This window comes from Castor canadensis, chromosome 4 (assembly GCF_047511655.1).
Source record: "Castor canadensis chromosome 4, mCasCan1.hap1v2, whole genome shotgun sequence".
Classification (NCBI taxonomy): domain Eukaryota; kingdom Metazoa; phylum Chordata; class Mammalia; order Rodentia; family Castoridae; genus Castor; species Castor canadensis.
Genome location: NC_133389.1, coordinates 115,246,306 through 115,258,821, shown reverse-complemented (window position 1 = coordinate 115,258,821; position 12,516 = coordinate 115,246,306).

Genomic DNA, 12,516 nt, shown 5'->3' with positions numbered 1-12,516 from the left:
TGCATTCTTTATTGACTGAGTTAAAGTTCTTTGGACCCCCTCAGGCAACATAGCCAGGTAGTGGGTTCTTTGATCTAACATAGCAAATTCATTACAACATTCTCACCTCCCTGAGTTTTTTTAATCTTTTCCCCAATATTCTGCCAAGGTCCTATTTATCTGCCTACTTTGACAAGGTTTAAGATTGAAGGAACAATCCCAGCAGTGTATCAGAACCAATTCTGTGTGTCCTTGTGACGTCAACCAAACCCCATCTCATGGAAGAGTGTTACAGTATCAATAAATTCTCTCTCCAGCCTTATACTCCATCCTTATATGTGAGCACCATAAAGATCTACTCTCATGCTTGTTTTCTGTTTTTTGCTGGTCCCATATTAACCAGGTCTTGCAATTCTTTGGCTGTTCATTTTCCTCCTGAAGAAGAGACCTTATATGTCCCTCCCCCCAGTGGTGCTATGATGTAATCATTCCAACCATTTTAGATCTTTGCTCCATAGGATACGAACCAATGGGAGGTTCTGGTATCTGTTTAGTATGTGCACTTTCATAGGTCAAGGCTGGAGAAAGTGAGGGGAGATGGAGGTAGAACAGCAGAGGTAGGAATGTGTCTTGTGGGACATCTTTTTCAGATAAGGTTTTTGTAGTGTGTTTTAGATAGGGTTTTTCAGTATGACACCATTGACATTTGGGCTGGATAATTCTTTGTTGTGTGAAGATCACACAGTGGCCTCTACCTATTAGAAGCTAATAGCATCTTCCCCTCAGTTGTGATAACCAAATCTTTCCCATGAGAATCACTGCTTAGACGATAGGAGGCTGTTCTATATCCAGGCTCCTGCAGAGGTCCCTTGAGTGATGGTAGGATTCCTCAAGGTGTGGTGGAGGTAAGCTGTCCTCAGACTATCCCTGTGCAAATCTGGTACCTGCAGCAATAAATGGAGCACAAAAATGTACTAAGAAGATGTGAGCCAGGGCATAAAAATGTGTCTGACACAGAGGAATATAATATTCACTGCATTTCACAGATGAAAACACTGAGGCTCCAGATGGTAAAATAACTTATATTGATGAGCTGAAGCTTGATGCACTGAACAAAAAAGATGACTAAGATAAAATATCACCACTTAGGGAATTCTAAGTCTATTAAACTGTAAAGTGTCATATACTAAATAATTGCATGTGACCGTTGATAAGGTCATACAACCATCAAGTGACAAAGCTGCAGATAGAATGATGTTTATTTGACTTCCAAATCTATATTCATGATTGTATTATATTTACCGTATAATTTTTACTAAGTTATTTGCATCTCTCCTATCACTTTTCATAGATCTCTAACAAAGTAGATATTCTCATCCCCCATTTTTCAGATAATGAAGTGGCCCTTTCTTGTACACCTTTATGTGACCAAGACATGTTATGATTAAAGAAACATTGCTTTGTAGAGAAGGATGACCTCAGACTGATAAACTCAATGTGAATAAACACAGAGATACAGGCACAAGATAATGCAGGGTGTTGGTAGAAACAGGAGAACCCATTGACCGTTTCCATTAACTCCATCTTCGTCTTCTGACAGTTTGACTAATTAAGGTACGGGTTGGTACTAAGTAGCTCAGCTCCTTTTTTTTTTTTTTTTCTTTTATTTTTATGTGCATACAATGTTTGGGTCATTTCTCCTGCCTTCCCTGCCCCCTTTTTTTGAGAAGAATTAACTTAGACAGTAACACACATGCACAGGAAAACAATGCAAGTCAACTCCCTGTATAGCTATCCTTATCTGAACTAGCAAAAACCCTTGGTCCTTCCTATTATTGCTTATACTCTCTTGTCAACAAAATTAGAGACAAGGGAGGGCGCAGGGGGGCTCAGCTCCTTTTTAAGAGTAGTTTGTGAAACTGTGGAAACTCTCTAAAAATATATAGCTAATGTAAGAGAAATAATGTTGTTACAGGGGAGCTGATAACTAAGGATAATGGGAAAGGGAAGAAATAGCAAGTTGGAGCTAATTACCAGGGAAAGCCCCTTGACACTGAGAATGGTGAGCCAAGATAATGGTCTCCTGAGGGGAGTGGCAGAATCACCATCAGTTAGTACATTTAAAAATAGGCAACAGAGCGCTCGAGAGAGGGCTATGGGGAATAATCTTGCATTAGGCAGGAAAGGAGGTAATTGACTAAGTGACCTAATATTAAGAGCTTTCTTGTGAATTTCTCGTATTCTGAAAAATAAAACATTATGGGCTGTATACAGAAATGTAGGTACCTAATGGCTGGAAACATCTAAATTTAGCCTCAAATTATTCATAAATGCAAAATGAGAGCAGCCATGGCCCAGATGGCTGGCATAATACCAGGGTCAGAGGAAATGGAGGAGATGGACAAGGGAGTGTTGAGGCACTGCTAGGAGTCAGATTTCTCTGGAGTCAAATGGGGCCAAAAGTGCTCAAGTGCCCTGAAGCTGTAAGAAGGTTTTATCAGCTAATTATCTAGATTTCTCTTTTTGTTTCCTCTTCCAGTACTATGCCACCACAATGTCAAACAGAGTTTACAAAGACCACCATTTGTGGACTCCTACACCACCCATATCTTCAAGTCAGTGCTGTCATTTCCTGGTGCAAGGCAACATCACAAAGCTATTTCGCAATGCATAGCCCCAGAGCTGATTCTAAGCCATGGGAAGACTTGCTGAAAATGCGGATTTCAGAATCTCCCTGAAGACCAACGGAAGTTGGTAGGTGATGAAAAGGTGGGGGGATCCATCTGCATTTTTTGCAAAGTTCTCTAAGTCTTATACACAACATTAACTGGAGAAATTCCACCTGAGGGAAGACATAATGGCTAAATCAAAAGAAACTGCAGGGGAGAGAAGTGTAGCCCAACCTTCTTCTTCATTTTCCTCATTTGTATTCCCTGATTTTCTTTTATTCCCAACCCAGGAAAGTCTCCTTGAAGTTCCATTCCACTCATGTACTTCTCTAAGTATATATATACACACACACATCTAAAATTTACATTTTACTTACTTGCAAAAGGCCTTAATGTAATTTTCTTGTATGTTTAATACCCTAGCTCTTATTTCTCTGTTTTGTATTCGTGATGTTATTTCAGTTCTTTGGAGGACAGAGCTTATGTCTCAATCATCTTTCTGTCCTTCACAATATTGTGGTAAAGAATGGACATTTTTATTGACTGTGACTAAGTCAAATCTGTAAAAAGCAATAAAAAAACAGGATGCATAGTACAAATCCTGGGAACATGAACATGTCTGGAGGCTGAACACTTAGCTGGGCATTTGTTTCCACCTTTCCAATAATCCCACATAAAAATTTGAGCAAGTCGTATGATGCTTTGGTTTCTTCCCATGTGATAATCATTTTTCTTACTTCTTTCACAAAGCAGCTGAGAAAGTAAGCATGATAATATCACTATTTAATAGTACTTTTCAGTTAGGAAAGCTAAAAAAAAAAATCACATCAATGTTGTAAATATCATCATTTCACTGTCTCCAAACCATTGAACAGGAGTTCAGACTGGACTCCCCAGAGATAATTATTTTCCCTCATACCAGGATATAAAAGAAAAGATAAAACAGAAAAAAGAAAGATTACAGGAGTTACATCTAGCTAAAAATGTATATCAGCAATCAGTCTTCTAATACAACTCCCTAGATAATGCTAGATATCAGGACAAGGAAAATAATTGGCATTGTTTAATTTTTGACATGCTACCTAATGAACAGTTAAACCATTTTCGTAGAAGGCAAAATTACAGGGCTGCTGCTGATATGCAGCTACTGTATCTAAAGTTAATTGGATTTTCCATTATGATGAGGCTTGTTTTTCAGAATTTAATCTGAGTCTGTTCCAATTGTTCTGAGTTGACGGTGAGATAGGAGATATATAGGTCATATGAAGGGAATCACTGGTCTGGGAGGAACCTCATTAGGTCAAAGGTATATTAAGGCATTATAATGGGTGAGCAGGAACTAGGATTTAGGTAGAATATATGTCTTCCCAACACGGAGTTTTTCAGGACGGGAAACTGCTTTTTATTATAGTTCCCTCCCACCACCAATTAAGACAGTAATGTGTTTCAGTTCCATTATGAGGCTAAGTGTTATCTGTGCAGCTGGAATAAAATAACAACACCACCTTCTGTTCTAGTCCAAGGGATTGCTCTACAGATTACCTAATGTGCCATCAGTTTGTTTGCCTTGGTGTTTTGAAAAATGAAGAGTTTTCAAAGTGAGAGAAGCAATTTGCAGGAGGCTCCAGCATGCAGTAATGGGCCTGGAGATGAGGGTGCTTTCCCAGGTGTAAGCTGGTAATTCACACTGTCATCTTGAGAAGAACAATGGACTGGGGCGTGGCTGCACACACCTAGCCTCGGTGATCCAGATGGTGAGCTTCTGGGAAGGCTGAGCAGACAGACTGGTGTGCTTGAGGTCATTCAGGAGGCCCTGAAAGCCACTTGGCTACACTTGCATATGGGAAGAAACCTCAGTTAGAGTTTTTGACACTCTATGAAAAACCACTATTAATTAGGTCACTAACGTGTAATAAGGGCATTTATTCTTTAAGTGTAAACATTTAAAACATACCGATTTTGTTAACCCACTGTGATATTCCTTCATTTTTTAAGCAACCAAGAGTCTAAAACTGTAGTGACCATGGACATCTGTAAACTTCTGGATGCCAAACCATTCATTAGCCAACTGGAGAGCCTGCCATCAATGAAGGGTGCTTCTAGACAGGCTCCTTAAAACTGGGAGCAGAAGCTGAGAGAAGTAAACTAGAGAAACAGCTGGTGAGAACCATGGACTCAGGCAGATTCCAAACTCTTACAGGCATTTCCTCGAATATTTGCCTTTCGATGTCCTTAAACCAAAAATATAGCTTCCATGTCAATTTTTACATTAAACCTACTCATTTTTTTGTTCTAATGCTATATTGAATAAAGAGCACAAGAATATTTCATAGCATTTGGATAACTTAAAACAATTACATAGCAAATTGATGAAACTATAAACTTAAATTGGAAGTATGCTCCAGAATCTGAAAATCACAGTTTGACAGCTTACCTTAGTCAGGCAATAGCAATAAAACTTGTATTGAGATAGCACTTTACAGTTTAGAAAGCATGCCCACATATATTATCTCAAGTTCTTCCAACAGAAGAGTATTACATAATACCTACAGTGACACATTGTGCTTTGTGTTCCGGGGCAAACTTGTTTTAATAGTATATTTGGAGATGCTAATGTCATACCACAGATGAAAATATGAAGGTAAGGACTAGAACATCAAATCCTGTGGAATCTAGAAAAACCAGACTGACTTTACAAATTGCACTTTGGTCAAACATATCTAATTCCAGCAAGCTCACCAGTAATATGCCAACAGCTACCTGACTGTCACTGCAACCCAGAAGTCACACTCAAAGCAAAGAAGCAGGCAAAGTTCTACTCTTCCACTCGCCTCCTGGACAGGTAGAACATGATGGCACACTCGCCTGGCCTCTTCTTCCCACTCAGGCTTAATACCAACCACAATGCAAACCCCTACTGTCAATTTTTAAGGACACTAAATAGTTTAAACTTCTCTGCATATATATGTATATACACATATATACATTAGTAGAAAGATATCTACTGTTCCCTTATAATCTAGAAAATTAACATATATTTTCTGTCCCTTTAACATTTCTGGAAAGTATCTCATTTCAAATTTTGAAGATTACAAGGCAAACTAGCCTTCAAAAGTCTCCCAAATCAGTGTTTGCAGCACCAGCATCTCTTAAGGGCCTCCTTTTTTGGTCTATGCACTTATGAAAGTGCACCCACAAACAAGGACCTATGATTGTATTTTAATACTTAATTCCTTTAGCTATCTAACAGGAAATTAAATTAAGGGTAGTAAATCCCTTGCTCAGAGTGCTAAAGAGTAATTTTAAGATGTTGGCAGGTGTGAGTCTACTTTTCTTCTGCAGATATCTAGAAGCTAAACTTGGGTTGTGTAAGTCTTTCCTATGCACATCTGCTCCTTGAGTCTTTCTCATTCTTTTTTTCATCTGTGATTCCACTGCTGTCACCCTATTCACATACCCACTCTGATGCTGGATTGTCCTTTCCACTCTTAGCTCTCTTTCAGGTTATCATGCTGTCTCTCAAATTGCACTAAAATGGCACTTGATATAACCATTTCCTGGGAGCCTTAAGCTAATCAAAGGAAGAGGGGTTATTTTAGTTATACCACATCACTTTAAAAATACACACCTACTACTATTCTACTTCATTTTGATGTAAATGAAAAATGTGTACATGAGCCTAATTTTAATTTTTTCCATTAATAAAACTTTTTCAACTACCAGTGCTTTCCCCACATTAAGCTGGTCAGTATGAAATCAACATCTGTTTTACAGTTTTTCCAATGGAATATTATCTTTCTGGCCAGAAGTTCAACCTCTTGTTCAAACCTCCAAGTAACCACAATATCGTGATAAGCAAAGTGTAATGATTAGTTATCAATATTTGTCAATGTAGTTATTAATATATATGTATTAGCAGTCTCTTCCTTGGTACATTTCTCATTTAGCAGTCTTATCCATGTCCAACCCAATCTTATTTAAAAGTAAGACATGGTGACTAAAAGCAAGGTCCAAAACCAGTTTTCTCAACAGTTTCTGACTCAACACAACTCCACTGTGAAGAACAAGTGTGGAAAACTTTCAAGAGTCAAATGAATGATCTGAAAATAGCTTTCTAGAGGGACTTGCTTTAAAAATATTTGGAGCATAATCTTAATTGATATGGCATGGATATTTCATTACCTCAATCAGCCAACATCTGTTGATAAAGGTGAAAATCTCGTAGTTCTTACCCTCAAGGATATCACATTGTTGTGGAAATAAATAACTTTTGAAATAGGTATCTACAGACTTCTAAGACACTTTAGAAAAATATGTTCTTATATTTTATAGAAATAAAGCAACTACACTTAAGAAAGAATAAAGGATTGTGTCAAGGTTATAAGACTAATACATAACACCAATTTAGTCAGGACCCACACAGAGGAAGGGAGATGAAGGTTTTTCAAGGTGCTTAAGAAGGATGAATTAGTCACAGACTTCCTCTTCACCATAGGAGCTCCTTATAAGTTTTCAATAACATTTTTAATGCATAAAGATGCATTGTAGTCAGGTGGCTGGAACACAATAATTTCTTATTGACTAGCTGAAAGGTGATGAAGAAGGAACATAACAAAGTCCCTAATATAAAGGTAGTAAAAAAAAAAAATGCTAGGTGTGGTGGTGGTGGTTATGTTTGTGAGATAAATCAGTATTCTATTTATCCTGACCATATCTCCAACTTGTTCCTATATCACACGTCATACAAACTGAGACTATCGGTCAAAACAAGCTAACCATGATCAGAGAACTCTGTAACAGTTGTAAAAAGAAAAGCATCATTTTCTTCCTAAGCAAACCTTAACACTCCTTGGAGCAATTCATAGTCCCCAGGTGAGATTCTGTGCTTTCCTTGGAGGTTCATCTAAGCTGTAGTCTTATTTATCAAAACAGCAGTGTGTTAGGATATATTCTAGAATTAGGAGAATAAGAATATCCACAGGAAAGCTTTGACCTTAATGTACTTAGTCAAATAGTTTATACATTTAGAATGGTATTTCTTTGCTTTTCTTTTGTAGTTCACTCCCTAGAGCCTTGTTAGCATTTACTCAGTGTTTATGAATGATGAGCCTTAGCGGTGTGTGTCAAAGCTTTGAATGGAATATTATGCAAACAGTAGGCACACTTCATGCATACGGCACATGTACTATTTGCCTGCTGAAGTCATGACTTGATAGGGTATACATTGACAAAAATCACCAGCACTCATTTTCTCCAGTATGCAATAATATTGGTTTATTTATTCATTGAAATAGTTGAGTTTCTACTATGTATCTGATACTTTTTTTTTTTTGCCTACTCAACAACTTACACCTTCTTTGTGCACAGCCCAAATTTAGTTCTAACATATAGTCTTGCCCCATGTGGTTCAGCTAAAACCCAACTGGTTTGAACCAAGTTTGATTGATCTTACAAGAGATCGATTTCTTAAGGGGTGAAAATCTGAGCAGAGGTTAATGAAAACTGAAGTCTGTTGCAGGGGTTCTAGGAAAAATTTCTTTGCACTTAAAAAGAGTCATATAGGAAGAAATTGTCAATGATGGCTAATTTTAGGTGCCCACCTTGGTTAGTCTATAGTATTGAATTATTCAATTAAACACTGATCTAGGTGTTGCTGTGAAGGTATTTTATAGATGTGGTTACTGTCTACAATCAGTTGACTTTAAGTGAAAGCAGTTATCTTTAGTGAAGTGGGTGGACTCCATCCAATCAATATAGAAGATCCTTAAAGAAAAATTAAGGTTTCCCTTAAGGAGCAACAGCTCCTTCCAGAAAGTACCAGTTTTCTGTATGCATTTTGGACTTGCTAGCTCTACAACACATAAGCCAATTATATGAAATTACACACATCTCCTGGTTTTATTTCTCAGAGAACCCTAACTGAGACACTGTCCTTTTACAGTCTCTGGAAATTCAGGTGAAAGAGTATCAATAAGGAAAGGACCCAGTAATCTGAATTAATCAACTTTGAGAAAATCGACTTTGGAACCTCACTTATTTGGAACTCCTTGTGATGAGAGAACAAATCCTTTCATTCTTTAAGCCATTTTGAGTTGCATCTTCTGTTTCTTGAAACTGAAAACAACCATACTAACATAGAAGGCATCAAAACAAACAAACAATTAATACCATATGTAATCTCAATTAGACAACCATAGAGAATTTAAGATAATGACATGTTAGTTTTTGCATCATTTTTTTTCCGATAACAAGGAACTCACTTTCAGTGGCTAGCAGTCACACAACATAAATGCACTTGAGAATCCAGAAACTAAGCACTATCTCTTTATAGGGCTGATATGAAAGTAGGAAAAGAAGTTCAGATGGTGATAGACTGTTTCATCCTATGTAAGGAACTCTTGAAAACAATATTCATATTTGGAAAATAATAAAACTGTGCTCCATGTTTTTGGAAATTATTGGATAACTTCTTTATTTATTTTACACTTTTGAGGCCTTCTCAGAAAGAATCATCCGTGTGCTTTCTAATTTTGATGGTTCATAGCTAACTATTTTAGTTCTATCCCACATTTAGGGTTATATTTACAGTAAAATTACAAACAGCTGTAATTCCTTCCCCAAGAATATATGTAGGTGTGTGCAAAATGCCTAATGCCTGCTGCAGGGAACAGGTGTTACATGGGCAGTACATGCTGAAATGAAATAAATCCCCTCTCAGGCTGAAGGGATGTAATCTATTTGCTGAGATTTGGTTTTGTGAGCTACACACCTATGACAAGGGGTGTGTGAAAGGAACACCAAAACACTCTTAGAAAGAGAAGCCTACATTTTGTTGATGCGTCATCATCACAAGTTAATCATGTCTAAAAAAATTGTATTACTTTAAATAGAAACTACCCAGATGTGCAAAGCAGTAGGCAGGAACTTAAGAGTAGTGACAGATTGCAATTTGCAGGGCTCTCTTTACTGGACCCACTCTGTATGCTTGAGGAACACTGCAACTGCATGCAATTTAAAAAACTTGTTTGAACTTTTCTGAGGTTTGATTTTAAATGGAAATTTAACTTCCTTATTTTAAAGGAAAAGAGTTTTTGTTTTGTTTTTTTAAATGCTAGACTTTACAACACACCTTTAAATTGTACTCATTTCCCCCTTCTGTCCAATAATAAATAAAGTAGTGGTCACTGCCATTCATTGACACTTATAATACCCTCAGCGTGTTAGCACTAGGGATCCAAAGATGGACAAAAGGCAGTGATTTCCAGTGCAACAGGGTACTGTCTTGCAGGGTGGCAGTCTGTACAATTTGGTTCAATAAATGCAGAGAGAAAAGTAATGTTACTGCCAAAATCTCGTCCCTGCACTGATTTGGGTACCATCCAAGGGAAGAATCTCAGAGCTGCACTTGAACTATGCCAGATGACGAGTCCCAACAAAAGTGTGAACTCCTCTGGCTCATGTAAAGTCTCCAGGACATGCAAGTTGGTTGAGAAGAGGACAAATGTCCTTTCTCTGGATGAGTTACTTTGAACTTACTCTTCAGATCTTCCCCCCATGGGAAAACCTTCAGCTAAGCATCATATATGAAACCAAATTCCTCAAAACAACTTATTAACCTAAGTAGAAGTTAAACATCCATCTCAGTGTTCTCAAAATGTGGTCCGTTGACCATGTGCACGCAGATCTGAGAATCTGCAGAGTGCTCGGTAAAACAGCACCTTGCTGGTCTCCATTTCTCTCAGTCTACAAAATCAGCATTTGGGTGGTATGGTCCAGGACTTTAATTTTTAACAAGTGATTCTTCAGGTGATTCTTATTTTCACTGAGTAACAGAGAGGCATTGAAATTGGGTCAGATACCTTCTCTATCTAACTCACTGACCCTAAAGCCTAACCTAAATGGATGACAGAAACTAAGATCTCTCCTTCTCTGGCTCCTGATTGGCTCTCACCAGTGGACTTTTTGGTCAGCTAATTAGAGGAAAGCAGGAAAATAAGCAAGGTATTTATTTCCTGAGTATTTTCTTTGCCCTGTTGCTTGCAGGTGGCTTTCTACAACCCATGGGATTTTCTCTTTCTCGATTCCTATAAGGACTTTCACCTCTTGTCCCTTTGGGCCCAGATATGTTAACAGCTCCTTGATTTTACTTGCCCTGGAGTACTGCCTATTCCCCAACCTGCTGTACTTTGTAAACAATACCTTCATAAACAAACTCTCTTCCAATCTAACAGAAGTATGCCATTTGTTTTCTGTAGAAATCTTGGTCCAAGTAGATATAATTAGTAATATTTTATAACTATATTATACCTTATGTTTTGCAAATTGCTTTTATATTTATTTCTTTGATTTCTACAGCATAATATGATATAAATAAACTTTTTTTTTAAAGTCACCATTTTATGATAAGAAAATGGAGGCAAAAAAAGTCCTTGTGAAAATTTGCCCAACTGGTCAGTAAGACAATCCCAGAGAAAGTCTGTTTTGTCATTTTCAGTCTAGCTCCGGACACCAATAGGTGCTCAATCAGTATTTGTTGGCTGAATAAAAGAGCAGCTATATGTCTAGTACATCCATATAACAGCATATTATAAAGTCTTGGAGTTATTTTCTGCTTCCTATACTTTTTTATTCCCTAATGCAGTAGCCTGTTGCCAATGTATTTCTACTTTTGAAATCTCTCTAGAAGTTTCTTCCTTCTCATACCCCTGGTCTCAACTCTAATTCAGGTTTTCAATGCCATTTTCCTCAGAGTTGGTAATAGTTTCTTAAATAACTTTTCGTTTGGCCTGTACCAATGCCAGACTGATTCCTTAAGTCCAGCTCTGATCATCTCACTTTTAATCACAACTTTCAATGGCTTCAAAGTTTAGACACTGTAGCTTATCTTCCCAAGTGTACCTTGCTCCATATGTATTTTCCCAAACATCCTTTTGTGAACTCACTTTCTGGCCCCTTTGTACTCCATCTTTTCTTGCCGTAGTTTGTCTCACCTTCATGTTTTCACAGGTATCGTTTCAATATCTGAAATACCTTTCTTTGCCTAGTCCATTTGTGTACAAGACCATGCTAAGAAGCTACTTTTTCCATGAAATCTTCCCTTGTACTCTTATGGCTCATGTTTTGGAAGAAATTTTTCTTGAGTTTGAAATTCTATATGAACTTATCCATATCGTCTTAGTGGCATTGAATACTTTCCGAGTACCATGATTATTTAATGCCTTTACCTAACCCCTCTACATTTACCTCTCTACAAGATCATAAGATCCTTGAATTCAGGATGCATATTCATTTTTGTTTTATTTTTTAAATTTTATGTAATCATTTTTACAATTACTTACATGTGTATACATTATTTGGGCCACCTCCCCCCTCCAGGATGCATATTTAATCATCTTTTTTTCTTTGTTTTCTTGGGGATTGAACCCAAGAACTCACCTATGCTAGGCAAGCACTCTACCACTGAAATATGTCACCAGTTGCCACCTCCTCCCAGTCTTGTTTTTGGCAGCACTGGGGCTTGAACTCAGGGCCTCACTCTTGCTAAGCAGGTGCTTTTACCACTTGAGTCACCCTACCAGCCCTGTTTTGGTGATGTGTTTTTTTGAGATAGGGTTTTGCAAACAATTTGCTCGAGGCTGGCTTCAAACAGCAATCCTCCTGATCTCTGCAGCTATGATTACAGGCATGAGCCACTGGAGTCTAGCCCCCACCCCTTTTAAAGTTTTTTTGTGTTTAAGGACAGGATCTCACTAAGTTGCCTAGGTTGGTCCTTGAACTTAGGATCCTCCCTCCTCAGGTTCCCAAGTAGCTGGAATTATAGATGTGTGCCACCATATCCAGCTTGGCCATCTTTATATCTTCCTTATTA